Source organism: Macrotis lagotis, chromosome 1, assembly GCF_037893015.1.
Source record: "Macrotis lagotis isolate mMagLag1 chromosome 1, bilby.v1.9.chrom.fasta, whole genome shotgun sequence".
Taxonomy (NCBI): Eukaryota; Metazoa; Chordata; class Mammalia; order Peramelemorphia; family Peramelidae; genus Macrotis; species Macrotis lagotis.
The window spans coordinates 339,652,628-339,670,508 of record NC_133658.1 but is presented as its reverse complement, the minus strand read 5'-3'; the positions used below and the strand labels follow the sequence as shown (position 1 = coordinate 339,670,508).

The following is a 17,881-nucleotide window of genomic DNA, read 5'->3' as shown; positions in this document are numbered from 1 at the left end:
AGGCTGCTCAAAGTTTATTAGTTTCTGTTGAGAATAAAGTAAACGAAGTTACTGAGACTGCTGGAAAGCACATAGGTGATTCAGATAGTAAAGAAAACCTGTGGTTTCTTTTATTTGATTTTTGGTGTTTTGCTTTTGTTTTCCTTTCAACCCCCCCCCCCCCACACACACACACACATGGCAACTACTTCTACATTTAAACAGCCTGTCTATTCTAAGGGAATAGGTGGGAGAGGAAAGGGGAGGGGGAAATGGGCTTTGATGCCTAGCACACTTCAGAAGCAGGGAGAGCAGCAAGGAGGGTTCTGCTGCTCATGCAGAAGGCACAGTGTTGGTTTTACTGGGCTCGCTGACATGCCGCTTCCTCGTGGCCTCCTGAGCCAGGTCACAGGTGATCGTGCCTTGAGCAACCTGGAAAGTTCCTGAGTTCTCTAGGGATTCCAATACCGTTGTCATGAATGGATGATTCGACTTTCCGAAGAAGAAACTTGCCCCGCAGTGGCCTGGGTGTGATTTAGGAAGACCTGGATGGTGGGGGATCACTTCGCCAGCGTACTCAGCACTTCCACGGGAGCTGTTGCTGGAAGTGGAACCCAGACGCCTTCGGTAGTAATCATGGGTTGCTACAAGTGAACCGCTGGGACGGGATTGCTGCCATGTTGCTTGTTCTTCTTGTGATGATGTAAACCTTAGTGGCGGCTCCCGAGCAGCCCCTGTCAGGCAGAGGGCTGCGGGGGACCATCACGGGTGACCTAGCTCGGGGGAAAGGGCGCTAGGCCCCGGAGTCCATTTGTAAAGGAGATCATGGGAGGAAACTCCACGGCCACGGAAAATGCGAAAGTTCTTTGGGGTTCTTGCAAGATTGCTTTTTTAAAGAAAAAAAAAGTCTTTGGAATTTAGGACTCCGAAACCTTGCCTCCTATTAAATTTAGCCTGGAGTAGTTAATTTTAAAAAGCATCCTGGGACCTGCTAGGTTGCGCAGTGGCTAGAGGACCAGCCCTGGAGTCAGGAGGACTTGAATTCAAATACAGTCTCAGACACATAAGAATTACCTAGCTGTGTGACCTTAGGCAAGTCACTTAGCCCCACTACCTTGTTAAAAACTAAAAACTAAAAACTAAAAAAAACCTATCATCAGCAAGAGGGAGACTCCATAGATACCAAAAACATAGTTCTAGATTAGGGTTGTTCCCTCTTCTGGATCACATCGGCCAACAAAAACTCAAAAAATAAGTATATGATATGTCAAGGACCACATATAGAATTCAATAAATATGGCATGTTCTTATTTTTGTTTGAAAAATAAATGTTATTATTATACTCATTTCTTATTGTTATGCTTCATTTTATTTTATTATAATTTATTATATCATAACATTTTATAATTATACTCATTGGTAATATGGGTCAAATTGTAGCATAAATAAATATTTTGTTGGGTAATCTTTCCCAGAAGTGCTAAAAGGTTGGACAACCTATTTTCGATGAAGTAGGGAGTTCATAAAGTAGGAGACAAGACCAGACAGGTAGTTAAGAATCAGACTATAGTGAAAGTCCAATTAAACGATGGCCTAAGAAAGTATACGCAATTATTCCCATACATCATATGGGTTAAGAGTGCAGTGCCCCTATTATCCAGATAATCTTCATTAAAAAATTTGACTAGAGAAGTCTTTGATTCTTATTTTTCTTTTATGGGTATTTATAGGATTAAAAATAAAATATGTTGATGTTATACAAGATTACACATATTTTATACATTTCTGAATTTCTAAACTTTTTCTTTGTTGTCTGCTAGCTTTCACACTTCATTTGGGGCTTCTGCAAAACTCCCACAAAATTTACATTTAATTTCTTAGATCAACTTATGATATATCAAAACCACAATGGGAAAAGTTGTGATATGGAAAGGACAGCTATATATATGGTTGTAATTTGAGTATCTACATCCAGGAGTATTTCAGTAAAAACTTAATGTTGAAGATTGATAAGAAAGAAGCACACCTCTTCAATTTATTTTTATATTCAAGTTCCACAGAGTAAACAAAAAGGGAGTCACTGTTTATAGATTCTGTTTATAGATTTGTGAAATCCACCTGGTTTTGTCCAATGATTGAGGGGAAAGAGTTTTCAAATGAGGATAGACCAAAAACCTCCTTTGCTCAGGGAAGAGATAAATTGAGTAAAGGAAGAACCAAAGTCTCAGAGATCATATTGATGTAAGTGATAAACACAAATTATCCACAGCATCCCAAAATACTAGAACTCAAGGCAATCTTCCTAAGGCTGAAAAGAATCAGAAATACAAACAAGATTAGGCCAGGTTTCTCAGTGGATAGAGCACTGGCCATGGAGTCAGGAGTACCTGAATTCAAATCTGACCTCAGAAACTTAATAATTACCTAGCTGTGTGGCCTTAGGCAAGCCACTTAACCTCATTTGCCTTGCAAAAACCTAAAAAGAAATTTAAAAAAAAAACAAGAAATGGTCATTTATAAAGAAGGACATAGGTTCAGTTTTAGAGGTAGGAGAAATCTTAGAAGTTATCAAATCCAACCCTTTCATTTTTTCAGATCAGGAAATTGAATCTTAGAGATATTAAGGGAATTATGTGTGAAGGATGGGGACTTCAACCCAGTCCTCTGACTCTAAATATGGTTCTTTTCTTACTACTTGATAGTTTAAGAGGCAATTCTAGTATTTTGATATGGTCGTGATTCATTGGTGTATGTATAAGCATGTGAATGTGATATTAAGTCTATGATGTGTCTAGCCTATGACAGTTAATGAATCTGATGAATATGACATAACAGCTAATGAATCTGATCCCCCTAAAGGAATCTTGCTTCTATAGCTCAACAATTGGAAAGCACTACTAATAGGAAGAAAAAGTTCCCTGATATAACTTTAGGGGACCCACTACTGTTTCAGCATGTATTTCAGTTCTTTGACACTTCAATGGTCCTATCCATGTAGGAAGTCCCTCAACAGAGCAGCTTGTGACCTATATATACCTTCTCATCCTTTATGATTCTTGTGCTTGTCATCCTTTGAAAATTCCAGAGAGGATATAAGTCTATTATTCTTTAACCTCTGGTGGGTATCTGTATAGTAATTAGGCTGATCATCTGTATTTATTTGCCTGACTAGTCCATCATCATTTCTGGTTTCCCATTCCTTGAATAGTTTATTTTATGTTGCTCCTTTTATATTTCTGTGAGACATCACAAATAATAACTGCAACCTAAAGTCGGGTTCAAAAAGGGTTTTTGACATAGGATTCAAGAGGGGTTTTGACAGATTCCCAAGGGAAAGATCCTTATAAACTACTAAAGGGAAATGAGAGATGTTTAAAGTACATTCTTCACTTTGTGAGATTAATGTTAAGAATGGTAATGGCCATCCTGGTACACAAATAGCTTCTTGGTATCCATGTTAGAAGAGAGAATAAACCCTGGCCCATAGCAATTCAGTGCAGCCTCTATTCTGTTTCTCACTTCTCATGGTCAAATATTTCCAGATACACTAAGAAACTGTAAATCAGGTCAATTCTGTCATCTTAGGCTCAACCATCTGAGAGATCAAAAAATACCAGTTTGCACTCATTCCTTTCACCCTAGGTATTAATTTGACTTTGATCCTTTTAAGGTAAAATCAATGACTGATGTGAAAACAACTTTAATGGAAAATATTTAAACAGCCCATCTGGTTGTGGAAGCCCAAATAAGGGAAGTCTATCTCCAGGGGAGTTTTTCCTACCATTTTCATCTTGGTAATTCCCTCTTTTCTCCACAAATTGCATTCTCTTTTTCTCTTGTCAACTACAAACTTGATCCAGTCCCATACTTCAAAGCAGCTGTTCCCTGCCAAATACCTTGTCCTCATCAATCTTAATTCAAATCCCAGCAAGATGACCCCTGTATAAAGGTAACATATTAAGAAATTCTTTAATCAACATCTGTTTAAAGCATTTTCCATTAACTGAGGCAGCTTGTTAGAATGACAAAGTTGGTTGAAGAGGTGATATGTCTTTATATTAACATTTACCTGTTCATATATGTTTGTGTGTGTGTGTGTGTGTGTGTGTGTGTGTGTGTGTGTGTGAAAACAGTATCCTATTAGGGGAGAAGGGGGGATTTCAGATTCTACTTGCTAAATGCAATGATGAATTTCTCTGTTGGAGAATAGTCTATATCTTCTGAAAAGCCTAAGAAAGGTCACATGTAGTAAATAGATCCATGCAGGGGATTTTGCATTCTGTGTCATTGATTTAAGGAATCATGATAAGGTAATGAAAATTAAGAATCAGGTATTTTGTGTTTGATAATGGGCTAAGATTACTGTTCATAAAAACTGACTTTCAGCGACTCCCTATGGTCTCTAGGATAACATAAAAGCTCTTCAAACTAGCAGTCAAAGCTAACCACAATGTATCTTTCCAGTCTTATTTTACACTAATCTCCTTTATGTGTTCTATTGTCTGAACAAACTGTCCTATTTGTTAGGTGGTCCCTGAATTCAATGTGGCATTAAATGTTTCTATATAGTCACAAATACTTGTAATATCCAGGCCTGTCATGTACCCTTTAATCACTTCTATCCTTCAGAACCATTATCTTCCTTCAGTGTTCAGCTTGGGTGCCATATCCTGTATGAAATCTTCTCTGATCCTGCACTTACTACTGTTCTTCCTTCCTTCAAATTCCATTGTACCATACATATCCATGAATGTGGTTCAGAACAAGAGTTCTTTGAGGACATGAATGGGTTTTGTTTTTACAGTTTTATTGCCCAACACAGTGCCCTACCACATAGGAGGAGAGTTGAACTTGCTAAATGAATGTCACTTTCTGTTCTGCTAGCAGAAAATATCATGAAAAAATTCAAACATCTATATCACTTCATCTATTACAGGTAGAATTTGTCTACATACCTCAGTGGCCTAGATAAAAATCTATAAACCTAGTATGACCCCAATCTAAGAAGAAATCTAAAATAGAGTATTGTAAATGTTTCCCTCAATGCTCTTGCTGTTTAGTACTCTTTTCTGCCTAAACTTAATTCTCTGAATTCAATTTCTTGTCTGCCAAGACCCAAAGTGTCTTTTTATTCATCCTATCCCCACAACCTCCTTTTCAATGGAATTTATGGCCAACTGGCTCAAAGTACTTGCATACCTTCTTGTCTAGACCTGATCAACCCTTCTCTGTCATCCTCAATCATTCTTTACATCCTGAATCTCTAGAAGGGGAGAGTTAATATAGAGTTTTTTTTAAGTTTCCAAATTACAAGCCAGGATTATAGAAGTTTTTGCTTGGAAGGAAATATTTTGTCAAACTCCTTTAGTTTACAAATGAGAACTGAGACCCAGAAAAGTAAATAATTTGTCAAAAATAAAAATCACATAGATATTTCTGAGAATGAATAGGGGCTGTGAGGTAGAAGGAAGGGCAGGTCATTGCCTTGGAATGAGAGTTGAATTTGGAGACAAAGGTTCAAATTCTAACTCTTTCATTTTACTACATGTGACCTTAAACTGGACATTTAACCTTCATGTTCCTTGGTTTCCTCATCTGAAAAATGAGGGAATCGGTCAACTTGGTTCCTAAAGTCCCTTCTAGGACTAAATTTATACTTTGGAGAGGGGTAGAAAAATGTGGAACTCAAAAACTTACAAAATCATGAATGTTGAAAATTTTTTCATATAATTGGGAAAAAATGAAATAAAACTAAAATTTTAGTTCTATGGGAACTGAATCCTTGTGATTCCAAGTACCAGCTTTGTACCATTATAGTTTATAGTGTCCTGATGTACCTTGTGTCAAATGAAAATTATGAAAAGTAAATGTTATATAAGTTTAGAGGAAGAAAACAATGTTCTGGTTTGGCCTAATCAGAGTAGACTTCTGGGAGGAAATGGAATTTGAGTTGGTCTTTGAAAGATTCAGGCAGATGAGGATCAAGAAGGGAAAGGCATTCTGGAAAGGAGGAGATATAGTAGAGGTACTGATCTGAAAGGTATGTTCAGGGGACATCAAGTAAGATTGAGACTGGTGGAGGGAAGGGAAGAAAGAGATGAGATCAAAGAGTTTAAAATAGGCTTTGACTGGTATGTTTAAGTTTATTTTCCTAAAGCCTTCATTTAAAAGGCAATAAAAAAATTGAAAATCTTTCCGCCAAAAACCATCTGGGAAAATAATCACAGCTATAAAACTAAAAGAGACAAACTTGATGCATTGTTTGGCATATTTCTTTCAATCTATGTGAGCTCCCAATGTGGTAATATGAGACTATAACACCAACCTTCTCTTCACCATTATCCCCATTATAAATATCTGGATTTCTGCGGCTGTTTGCTTTGGTTTTGTTTTGTTTGTTTCATTTTTTCCTCCATGTCCCTCTAGCACTTCATGAGCATGTATCTCCAATATTCTAAAAACATTTGGTAGTGGAAAATGTAGAGCCCAACACTGTATTCCAGCTATCAATTGCACAAATATTGGGTAGGGGAAGTATAGGTAGAAAACAATTATGGAAAGAAGATCTTTTGAGTTTAATGTGCTCTGAACTCAGTATAAGTAGTGGGAGTCAAGACAAACAAAATTGTATAATCACAGGAAGCATTAATTTATGCAGAGTGTCCAAGAAATCAATATTTTTTGTTTGTTTGTTTGTTTTGTAAGGCAACGGGGTCAAGTGACTTGCCCAAGGTCACACAGGTAATAATTAAGTGTCTGAAGTTAATTTTGAACTCAGGTCCTTCTTACTCCAGGACCAATGCTCTATCCACTGCACTTAGCTGTTCTGGTGCATATTTTCTTTAGCATTTATTTTATTCAGCATTTATTAATAGCGTATAATGTTCTAACAGCCAAAAAGAGGAAAAAAAATCCCTGCCCTCATGGAGATTACATTAAAACAGCAAAAACAACATATATATATATATATATATATATATATAGTCACATGTTTACATAGATGTATGTCTATGTTTATATAACATACATATTGTGTGTGCACATATGTGTATGTTGTATATGTGTGTTGAATATATGCATTTGTTTTATTGCATGCAAGAAAAGGTTTTATAGATGGGGTGTATATGTATATTTGGTTTTGGATATCCATAGGTACACATGTAGGAAAACTGCAGGAATGAGGAACAGTCACTGAAAGTTATTAATATGCAAGGTTGCATACTTCATATACAAGTAGCAGCAATAGTTCAATATGGCTATGGATAGAAAATATAAGACTTGCAGAGGAGGAAAGATTGTAAAGAGCTTTAAATGCTAAAAGAAGGACATTATATTTGACCCTGAAGGTAATAGGGAGTCATTGGAGATTTTTGAGTGTGTTTGGCAGAGGGAGGGAGGGTATAATCAGACCAGTACTTTAGGAAAATCATTTTGGCAGCTAAAACACTGCCCATGTCACCTGGGAAGATGAAATTAGGCAGCATACAAATGTTTATATAATTTCATTTATTTCCTTTTATAATTTCTCAACACTCAGAACCATAGAATTTAGAGAAATTTAGAAAATTCAGAGAAAACAATTTCCAATAGAGATGAAAACATACTTATTTAGAGTTCAATAAGGAAATATTTTTGTTTTAGTTATTATTTTATTCATTATTATTAATATTATTATTATTTATTCAACAACATTATTACACATCTCATTTTTGTAAGGAAAAGCTTCCCCCAACCTCAGACCCAAGAAACTTCAATAAATTGACTCATGGTGTTTGGAAATGGTAATCCTGCGATTTCTATATTTGAAAGAAAGAGGATTAAGGTAGTGGGGTAGGTTGATCCTTTCTGTGCTGGGTACTTTAGCTAGGGAGATGGAAAAGAGGAAGCATTGTTTTTGACTTCAAGAGATTTATGACCTAGAAGTCCTTCTTCTTGATTATATAAGAGAAAAACAAAATGTACTGCAGAATCAGGTCTGACCTTGTGGACTCACAGAGAAGATTCTAGAAATCTCTGAGAATCCTTATCATCATATCAATGATCAAATTCAGGAACCTGGAAATATTTCATGGGAATGAAAATATCTGGGAAGATTGTAGGATATCAAGCAATAAGGAACATTAGAAATAATCTGAAGTAATCCCCTCATTTCAGTGATGAGAAACTGACCTTTATTAAGGAGACATAAAACATAAATACAATCAGAACTTTAACTCAGATACTCTGACTTCAAATCCACTGGTTTCTCCCTTCTTGCTCCAAGATTATCTGGCATCCTTTGAAACTCAAGTCAAATCCCATCTTTTGCAAGAGATATTTCCTAGTCTTTCCTCTCCCCTTGCCTCTTGAGTCTTACCTCTGAGATAACCATCTATATAACAATGAATATGTGCCATATATATAAAATTATTTTTCATATTGTGGCCCACTTGGAATGTGAGCTCCTTAAGATCAGGGACTAACATTGGCTTTTCCTTGCATTCTCATCTCGAAGAACAAATGGTAAACATTTAACAAATGCTTATTGATTGACTAGTTGAAAATATTGTGCTACCTCTCACCCTGTTAACCCAAATAGGATTCCTTCAAACCTACTCACCTCTATCCTTTAGAGTTGTGTGTGTCCCAAGATTTGAATGTCCATCTGGGTCAACTGTTATTCTTAGAATGGGCTAAAGATGTAACTCATGTTGTCCTTTGTTCTGGTGCTTTCACTTGTTAATGGATCATCAGCCTGCTAAGGACACAGTCACCACAACCCATAGATCACTGTCTTAAACCCAAAGGTCACCACTGCTGCTTCAAATTCTTTTCCCACCTCAAACAATACAGTAATTTGATGTACTTAGATTTTTTACTTCTCCTCGTATAGACTCATTGCTCCAAAGATATTGTTTCTTTACTTTTTTTTCCCCTTGGGTAAACTGAAGAGATGTGATCTATGAGAAAGCAGTAAATAATAAAAATACAATAGATTTGGTAGAAGTAGTTCCTGATTGAAGATGAGTTTTCAAGGGAATTTAGAGTAGCCTCACCTGTTTTCCCTACATAATGTTAATAATTATAGGCAATGAAATGAGGAAGAATATAAAAAGATGTTCTAAAATCAAGTTTGAGTGCTTCAAAAAAGCTGAATTAGGTTTAGTCCCCCAGTCAAATTCATTTCAGCATAAGGGTTCTCTGCCTGCTTTGCTTCTTCTCCTTTGTTTCTCTTCCTTTCATCTCTGATTCCAATATAGATAGGATATAATTTCAATGACCACAATTTCCAAGACCACTCCAAATATCACCATCATATAGTGATAGGTTGCTCATTAGGAGGTACCACTGTAGTAGTGGGAAGGGATGCCCACAATGTCCAAGTTGTTGGACATTCAAGCATTCATGACATCATTGATGGGTTCCCTATATAGAATGGAAATGAAGAATTGAGGGTTCTTGGAATTTCATGAAATGAACACCAAGTAAAAATTTAGAGTATTTTGTCACAAATTCATGGTGAGCTGTAAGTAGTTTCAAGGCAGCTCTCTGTATACCAGATAGGATTGGTCTGTTTCTTAGGAACAGCTAAATACTTAGAATTCTGGAATTGGAATTTTTTTTAATCATGTACAGAAGACTGGGTAATAATTGAATCTGCCACAAAATGCTCTAGCAGCATAAGGAATGAGGCTTTTCATACTTTCATTCCTTGACCATGATTGCCTCAGTTTAAGAAAAAAAAAAGCATAAGATATCTTTAAAAGAGAAGGGAAAAGAAAAACATTCTGTGAATTTCCTCAGACTGTACTGTTCAAACTTCCCTTATTAAAGGCATACTGCAATGCCAAGTTTTCTACTGTGCTAAAATGCACACTAATTGAATTGATTATGAATTGAATTAAGCAGAAGAAATATTCATAGTTCTTTTTCCCCTTCAGGGAAACAATTTAGGTGACTTTAATATCTCCCCATTACCTCATGACACCTTAAGTATTGGAACTTTCCATCTATATAATACACAGTTCTGAGACATCTGTAGTAATTCACATAAGGGAGGATTCTGGCTTAAAGATGACTGGAACTGTTTATGGCCTATATGGATAATGCTTTTTTTTTCCTTCTGATATTACACAAGTTGGATTTTATTAAATGCAAGTAGAATTCTTCCTGCTTTTCTATGAAGAAATTAAATGTAAAAATTCCCCTTGTATTCAATTCTTCAATACTCTTCACTAACTTTAAAAGATTCACAAAGAGAACTACATTCAGGCATTTTATTAAGCATTTTGACTCTCCTATTATTGTGCTGAGTATTATTACTACATGGGAAAAACAACAAGAATCATAACAAAAAAAAAAACGTGCTTGATTTCAAGGAACTAATATCCTACCTGGAGGAAATGTAAAGATAAGTAACCACAAAATATATATACAAAGTACTTTCCAGAATGGGCATAAGAAAATCATACCAACTGAGGCAAAAAGGGATTGATTGCCTCATATAAAATGAAGCACATGAGCTGAGCCTTAAAAGGAACCAGGAATTCCAAGAGATGAAGATGAGGCAAGAAACCATTCCAGATATGGGAAAGACATTCTATAAAATGTGGAAGTAGGAGACAAAATATCTTAGAGAAAGAACTGAAAGTAGGTTTGTTTTAGTATAGAGATCAGAGAGGTGAGGGTATTATAGGATAAAAGTAGAAAAATAAGTTTGATTGTGAAATGTCAAACAGGGAAGAGTTTGCATTTTTATGCTGGAAGCTATAGGCAGTCACTGACATGTTCTAAGCAGAGAAGTGACATGATCAGAGAAGATTTTACTACTATATATACATATATGTATATATATGTATTTATGTATGTATATTGATTGTATTGATTTATGTATGTATGTATATTTGATTGTATCTACTTCTTAGCAGGAATTTAGGCTTGTGTGTTCTGTGAGTATCAAATGAGGTAATAAGTCTTATGCTCAGTTACTATAAAATGTTAGCTATTCTTATTATTATATCTCTCCATTCCTAATTTAACCATTGTATAAAGATGTTTCTCCTCCAGACATAGGCCATAGGTTCCTGTCTTCTTTGGATGGAGCCTTCTGAGCAGAGACTGCCAGAAAATGTTTAAGAAGTGGCACTTTGAGAGGGAAAAAAAGTATACTCAACATACTTTTTTAGCTGAATCTGCATTATAATCATTTTCTCCAGCACTTTCTTAAGTCTAGACAATTAACAAAATAATACATTTAGCCTTGATTTATAGCATTGTTAATTTCCAAGGTGTAAAAATGCTGACACTGAAAATTTGACAATAAGCTCCAGCTCGACTGTGTGTGTGTGTGTGTGTGTGTGTGTGTGTGTGTAAAACAGCCAAATTGTCTTTTTATATGATAGTTCTCTGTAAAGGAAGCAGTCTCAGACTGGTGTGTCAGAAACCTCGGCTTTCTTCCTTTCACTGACTCATACTACTCCTCTGACCTTTCAATTCAACTCAAGCTTTCATTAAACTCCTACCACATATTCTATATTATGCGAAGCAGTGGAAAGTCACAATTGAACAGGACTTCCCCCCAGTCTTCAAGGAAGATATGATTTGGAAGAGAGATAATACAAGTATTTAAATATATATATATGTGTATGTATATATTTAGTATAATGGATAAAGGACTAGGTTTGGAGTTGAACTATAACCTTAGAAAATTATTAACTGGGTAAACCTGAGCAAGTTGCTTAATCTCTGTCTACCTCAGTTTCCTTAACTCTAAAATAAGGATCCCACTCACATGCAATATTGAAGGGATGTTGTGAGGATTAAATGAGATAAGATTTGTTACATGTTTAGAATATAATAGTATTTGGCACATGATAGGCAGAAGCTTTATACATGCTTGTTTCTCCTCTCCTTCCCTAAAAGATGGAGTTATCTCTGACCTAATAATTTTTCCTTTCATGTTATCACAAATGATGAAGTGTCAATATCTTAACAAGGAGTTAACTCTATTATCCCTTTACAAAATGTGAACACTTTTCTCTTTTTGAATGGTAAATGGCAATGGCAAGATTGGAGTCAGTGAATAGAGTTCAAGAGTTGGATGAAGCTAGGCAAGGACTATCTATTGCCTTATGCCTACCTCGAGGAGGAAGGGAGGAGATTTTCTCTCCTTCCCCAATACTACATAGGCAGTTACATATTGAAGGGGAACTATTTGGTTAATAAGAGATTCTGCATCAAACAGGAAAGGATACATACTCCCCAAATAGAAAGATACAGAGGGTTCATGAAGCTCTGTAGAATGAACTTAAAGAGTAAGAACATAAGAGTAAGAATTGGACTGGCAACTAAGAGATGAGCAGCTAAGAAGAGCAGATCCCAGGATTCAAGCTGAGTTGAGTTACTGCATCCAGGGTGGAGCTCCATAAGGAGAGAAAGCCTGTAATGCCAGAGTTGTGAGTCATATTTGCAAACAGGGAAGACAAGTATAGTTCAATGGACAGTAGAGTATTGACTTTTAGAGTTTAAATACTAGCTATGCCACTTACTCATTAACCATCAACTGTTTGACTTCTCTGGTCCTGACTTTCTTCATTCACAAAGTGAGAGGATCAGATTACATAATCTCTATATTCTTTCCAAATTCTTACTATCTTCATGGAAAAGCCAGCACCCACACTGAGCCTAAAGAAATTTACGAGGCAGAAACATGGAGAGTCTATGCCAGGGTCTCTGAGTATCCTGTACTCCCAGAGGTGCCCTTGGAGTGAAAGATCTAGTCTGCACTGTTGATTAGTTCATTGAGAGACAGGTTTGGCTATGTCCTGTAATTGCAAACTTATCACCAGATACCACATACTGGTTCTTTGCCCTGTATTGTTATTGCTCCAAGGTGCCTCACTAATATGGGAGAGGAAATGCTACAAAGGCCAAGAGACTCCTGTAGCATCTATACCATCACCAAAAGTTCTGTTTCTTATCAAAGAAAGTCATGGGATAAAAATGTTCTGGAAAAGGAAAATGAGAAGGATGTCTTTTCATAACATACCCCTCACTATAATAAATATAACATACAAGTCATGCCACCATTAATTTGGTTGTCCTTTGAAATCAAAGGACAATTATTATTATTTATCATTATTATTACTATTATTATTGTGCTGTAATGTAGTTTCTAAATGTCAAAGGTAGAAAAAAGCATACTAATATGAAGAAATAGCATGTTCTCTTGAAGCCTCAGTTATTTTTCTTCTGCTCTGTAAAATGGAATGAATAATCTCTTAACTGTCCTGTACAGTTCATGCAGTAGTCATTAGTTATAAAAATCAGCACAAATCAGAGACATTAAAGAATTTTACAAACTGTTAAAAGCAGTGTTCAAATGGAAGGGGTTATTGTCACTATCAGCAAATACTCAGATGACCCCATAAGGTTCTTTTAGGTCAGGGTATTCTTCCACCATGGGGGTAAAGGACATCAATCATTCCATAGCTGGCTCTGTTGAGGCACTTTTCTTTTTATAGGCACCATGATTGTCTTCCCACATTCCCAGCAAAATGAGAGAATGACAGGTCACAGCAGCTGAGCTAAAGTCCCAGCAGATAGTGATTCTGTGGAAAAACATTGCATGCTGACTTTCTGTCTAGTTAGATGTTTATTGTGTCCGGACATTAAAAAACTGTGATTTAAACTGTGTCTAATACATCTTAGAATCACAGATCACATCTGAATTGAAAAAAGGAAAAAAAAAAAGATTTGGCATTCATTTAGGTTCCAAAGTAACTCTTATCTGATTAATTGACTCCATTGTTTCTACCAAACAAAGTTTTACTTAACCCAAAATCTTAAGAGGAAATTCTTGTTCATTTTGCTAATGAAATGTTATGGTATTTAAACTGTACAAAATAAATCAATATAAAATCTACCAACTTATCCCAACATTGTGTTGCATTATATTCTTTCCATAACACCATAGGCTTTCCAGAAATTGTGATCGCCTGGAATAGACTTCAAAATTCATGGTCTTAGGGGCAGCTAGGTGGAGAAGTGGGTAGAGTACCAGCCCTGGAGTCAGGAGTACCTGAGTTCAAATCTGGCCTCAGACACTTTACCTAGCTGTGTGGTCTTGGGAAAGCCACTTAACCCCATTGCCTTGCAAAAAAACTAAAAAATACAATTTCATGGTCTTCACTGTGTATTATTCACAGTGTAGTATTCACATAGTATTAAAGTAAGATTTTAGCTAGAAATATAGTACATGTGTAGATGGATAAGCAGATGAATAGTCAGACAAATAGAGAAATGATAGAGGATAGACAATAGGTAAATGATAGATATACATATATACATGTATAAATTTATATGTAAATATATATAATTAGAATAATAGCACACATCTTTATGTAATATAAATTTGTCTTACATATGTATTCAATCCCTATAGATATATAGTTTACAAAATAAATATTTTAGTAATAATCCTGATTACAAATATTATTACATTGCTTCTACCTTAAACTAGAGGAAAATGAGCTTCATAAAAATTTTGATTTGTCCAAAATGACAGAATTATTAAATGCAGAGCCAGGACTCAGATCTTTGACCTCTGCTTCAACAGTATGGTGGTAAGGGCACTAAACAGGGGGTCTGGATATTTTTGACTTCAAATTAAAGATTGCTACTAAATTGATATGACCTTGGGCAAATCACTTCCCACATCTGTAGCTACTTCCCTCAGCTGTCAAATCAGTTAGTCAGTCAATAGGCATTAATTAAGCATCTTCCATGTTCCTAATACTCTGTTGTTTGTACCTGTGATACAAAGAAAACAGAGACCTGTTCTCAAGGAGTTCACAATCTATTGGAGGAGAGAATATGCAAAAAACTATATGCAAACAAGCTATACACTGGACAAAAAGGAAATAACCAGAGAAGGAAGGTACTAGAATTAAGAGGCTTCCTCTACAAGATGGAAATTTATTTGGTATTTGAAGGAAGCCAGAGAAGCCAAGATGTAGAGATGAAAAAGGAGAACATTCAGGCATGAAAGAAGGTAAGGAAAATTCCTGGAGTTGAAGTAGATGATCACTAAAATATTTTTCAAATCCTATTGTTCTATAAAGCAGACAGTCTCCTGATATAGACTGGCTTTTATAAATCTCCATCTAGTGTTTTGCTATCATATTGTTGTTTATCCTTCACTCTCCAAGAAGACTATGAAATCAGGAAGATGATGCCATGACTTATAAGGGAATTGAATTAAATGAAGGAGGGTTATTCAAAGTCAAGAGCCTTACTCTCTCCTCTGGAGCCAAGTAGGTCCAGTGGCAACATATAGATCAGGATGACCATGGATCATAGAAATTAGAGCTGACAAGGGCCTTAAAAGTCAATTATTTCACTATTTTAATTTTAAGATATAAAACTGAAACTCTGAAATATGAAAAAAATTAATATGGATCATATGATCATAAATATTCAAATGGCAGAGTAGGAATTAAAAACAAAAACCTCCTCCCAAATTCTACTGTGTATTTTAGATTTCATTGCATTAAACAGACTATAAATGATAATCTAACCTTTACTTAAAGACCTCTAATAAGCAGAGGACACAACACCTTCTATTGTAACCCACCCCACCTTGGGACTGTAAGGAAGTTTTTTTTGTTGTTGTTTTCTCCTACATATACCTAAATATTCAATTTTGAAACTGCTACCTATTGGTCTTAATTCTGCCTTCTTGATACAAAGACTACAAGTTTAAGCTGTCTTATACATGATGTTTTCTAATACTTGGAGAGATAGTATGCACCAATTGTTTTCTCTTTCCTGTACTAAACATTCTCTTGATGAATTCTTATATAATATGAACTCAAGACCCTTCAATATCCTATTTGCATTCCTTTTCAAATTCTCCAATTTGTTATTTTGCTTTCTACAATATGGTGCCATAATACGAAACAATAATACAGATCTAATTCAATTAGGTAATAAAACAGTCAGACTATTACCTTCCTATTCCTGTCCAGTATGCATCTGTCAATGCAGTCTAAGGTTGTATTATCTTGCTGCCATATTGAGTTGATTATTAACTCATATTGAATCTTGAGTCAAGTAAAGCCAACATAGTTATGTAACTAGGGAAGTTGATTTGGTTTTTCTAGCCCAAGTTTTAAGACTTAATCTCATTTTCATTGGGATTGAATTTCATTTTATTCAACTATTAAACAGAAAGTTTAATTCTACACATATAAGAGATGTTAAAAAAAGTAAAACAAACCAAAGTCACATGATAGAGCACATAAATCAAATAGGATTCAGAAACAATTGATTACTAGTTCAATCTCCTAGGACAATAACATTTAAGCTTTATCCCTCTAAACTCAAATCTCTTCTAAATTTCATGTTTCTATCATTAGACCCAGGACCTCCAGATCTTAGAAATATGCAGTCATTTACAACCTTGGGCATATTCACTAACATAACTGTGATGAGTCACTTTCTTAGGAAAGGAAACAGAAAATAGAGAAGGCAAGTATGGAATGAGGTACAAGCTCACCTCAATGAATCTATGTTCCATATGGGGCCAGCTGTTATTTGTCCTTGTTTTTCAAAGAGGACCAATGACATCATGGAGTGATGTCTTGACTCATGCTTTCATTGGATTTAAGTGAGATAGAGTTGTACAAAGGTATCTCTCTTCCAGAGTCATTGAAATCCAGTACCAAGACAAAAGTCAAGACAACCTTGAATTCAGTGGATGAGCTTGGTATCTTCAATGTCTGACAAAACTTTGAGGGCTACACAATGCCTTCTTCAGACATTTTCATAGTCATTCTCATCCACTCATTCAGCCAAGAAATTTTTACATGCTTAGGATAGATATCCCCCTAACTCACCAACAGGTGAAGTCAGGTTAGAGGTCAGTCAGTTATCCTGGATTAGTCATCTGCTGAGATGATTTTACCAAGGTGTGGCCATTGCACATCTTGTGACTTCTTGGAGCCACAGTCTATTGTTGGAAAGAGCACAACTTAATTATCTACCCCTTCTCTAGCCCTCTACCTTTCATAAGACATAGGACAATTACTGTCCAGAGAGTAAATTTCTTATTCAATTCAATCAAATTTACTAGGCTATCAAAAGATTTTTGAGCTTGACCATCATTCAGTATAATACCTATCTTCTGGATATGTGTCATTTGCAAATTTGAGAAATATTCCATTTATGCTCTTATTTATCAGTTATAGAAAACAACTAGGATAGGACCAATAACCTATAAGTGGAGTTTTCTAAAGGAGACCTCCCAAATTTACATTTAGTCATTATAATGCCTCTTGGGGTCTGAAATTTGAAATGATCTATTTACAGTATTGTCTGGCTCCTACCTCTCTGCTTTCTGTTGGAACAACTTGAGAGACTTTCCCTCCATTATAGAATTATAAAAAACTTTGGGGGAGTGGATTGTTGTACTTAGTTTTCTTTGTCATTATCAGCTTGCTTTGAGGTTTAGAACTTCTAACAATTTTACAACTCTATGGCATTCTTTAGTATAAATCTACTATTAGGTCTTTGCTTCTATATTCTCTCCATGTCTTTCTAAAATATATAGTTTGTGGGTTCATTCATATTAGTCCCTTTGGACAACTCATACTTTTTATTCCTGTCAGAATTATTTCATGTGTCTTCAAAAATTCATTCTTAAGTTTCCCCAGATGAAATGAATGAAATTTCTCTGTAAAATTTATGGACAAAGCATTCTTCTTATCTTTTCTTTGAACCTTTTTCAATCTATTGTCTAAAAATCTAGAGTGTATTTCTGTGCCAATTTTAACTCACTTCTAAAGCTTATAAGACAGAATAGTTTCTTCCTTCTATCATTTTGATTCTATCAATCAGGTAGTCCCTCCTTATTGATGAGAAT

The 17,881-nt window shown here is 35.5% G+C and overlaps 1 pseudogene; it reads right to left on the bottom strand.

The window, feature by feature from the left end:
- Nucleotides 1-210: 210 nt before the first annotated feature.
- LOC141517550 (pancreatic progenitor cell differentiation and proliferation factor-like) lies at nt 211-764 on the bottom strand (annotated as a pseudogene).
- Between the last annotated feature and the right edge of the window lie 17,117 nt (nt 765-17,881).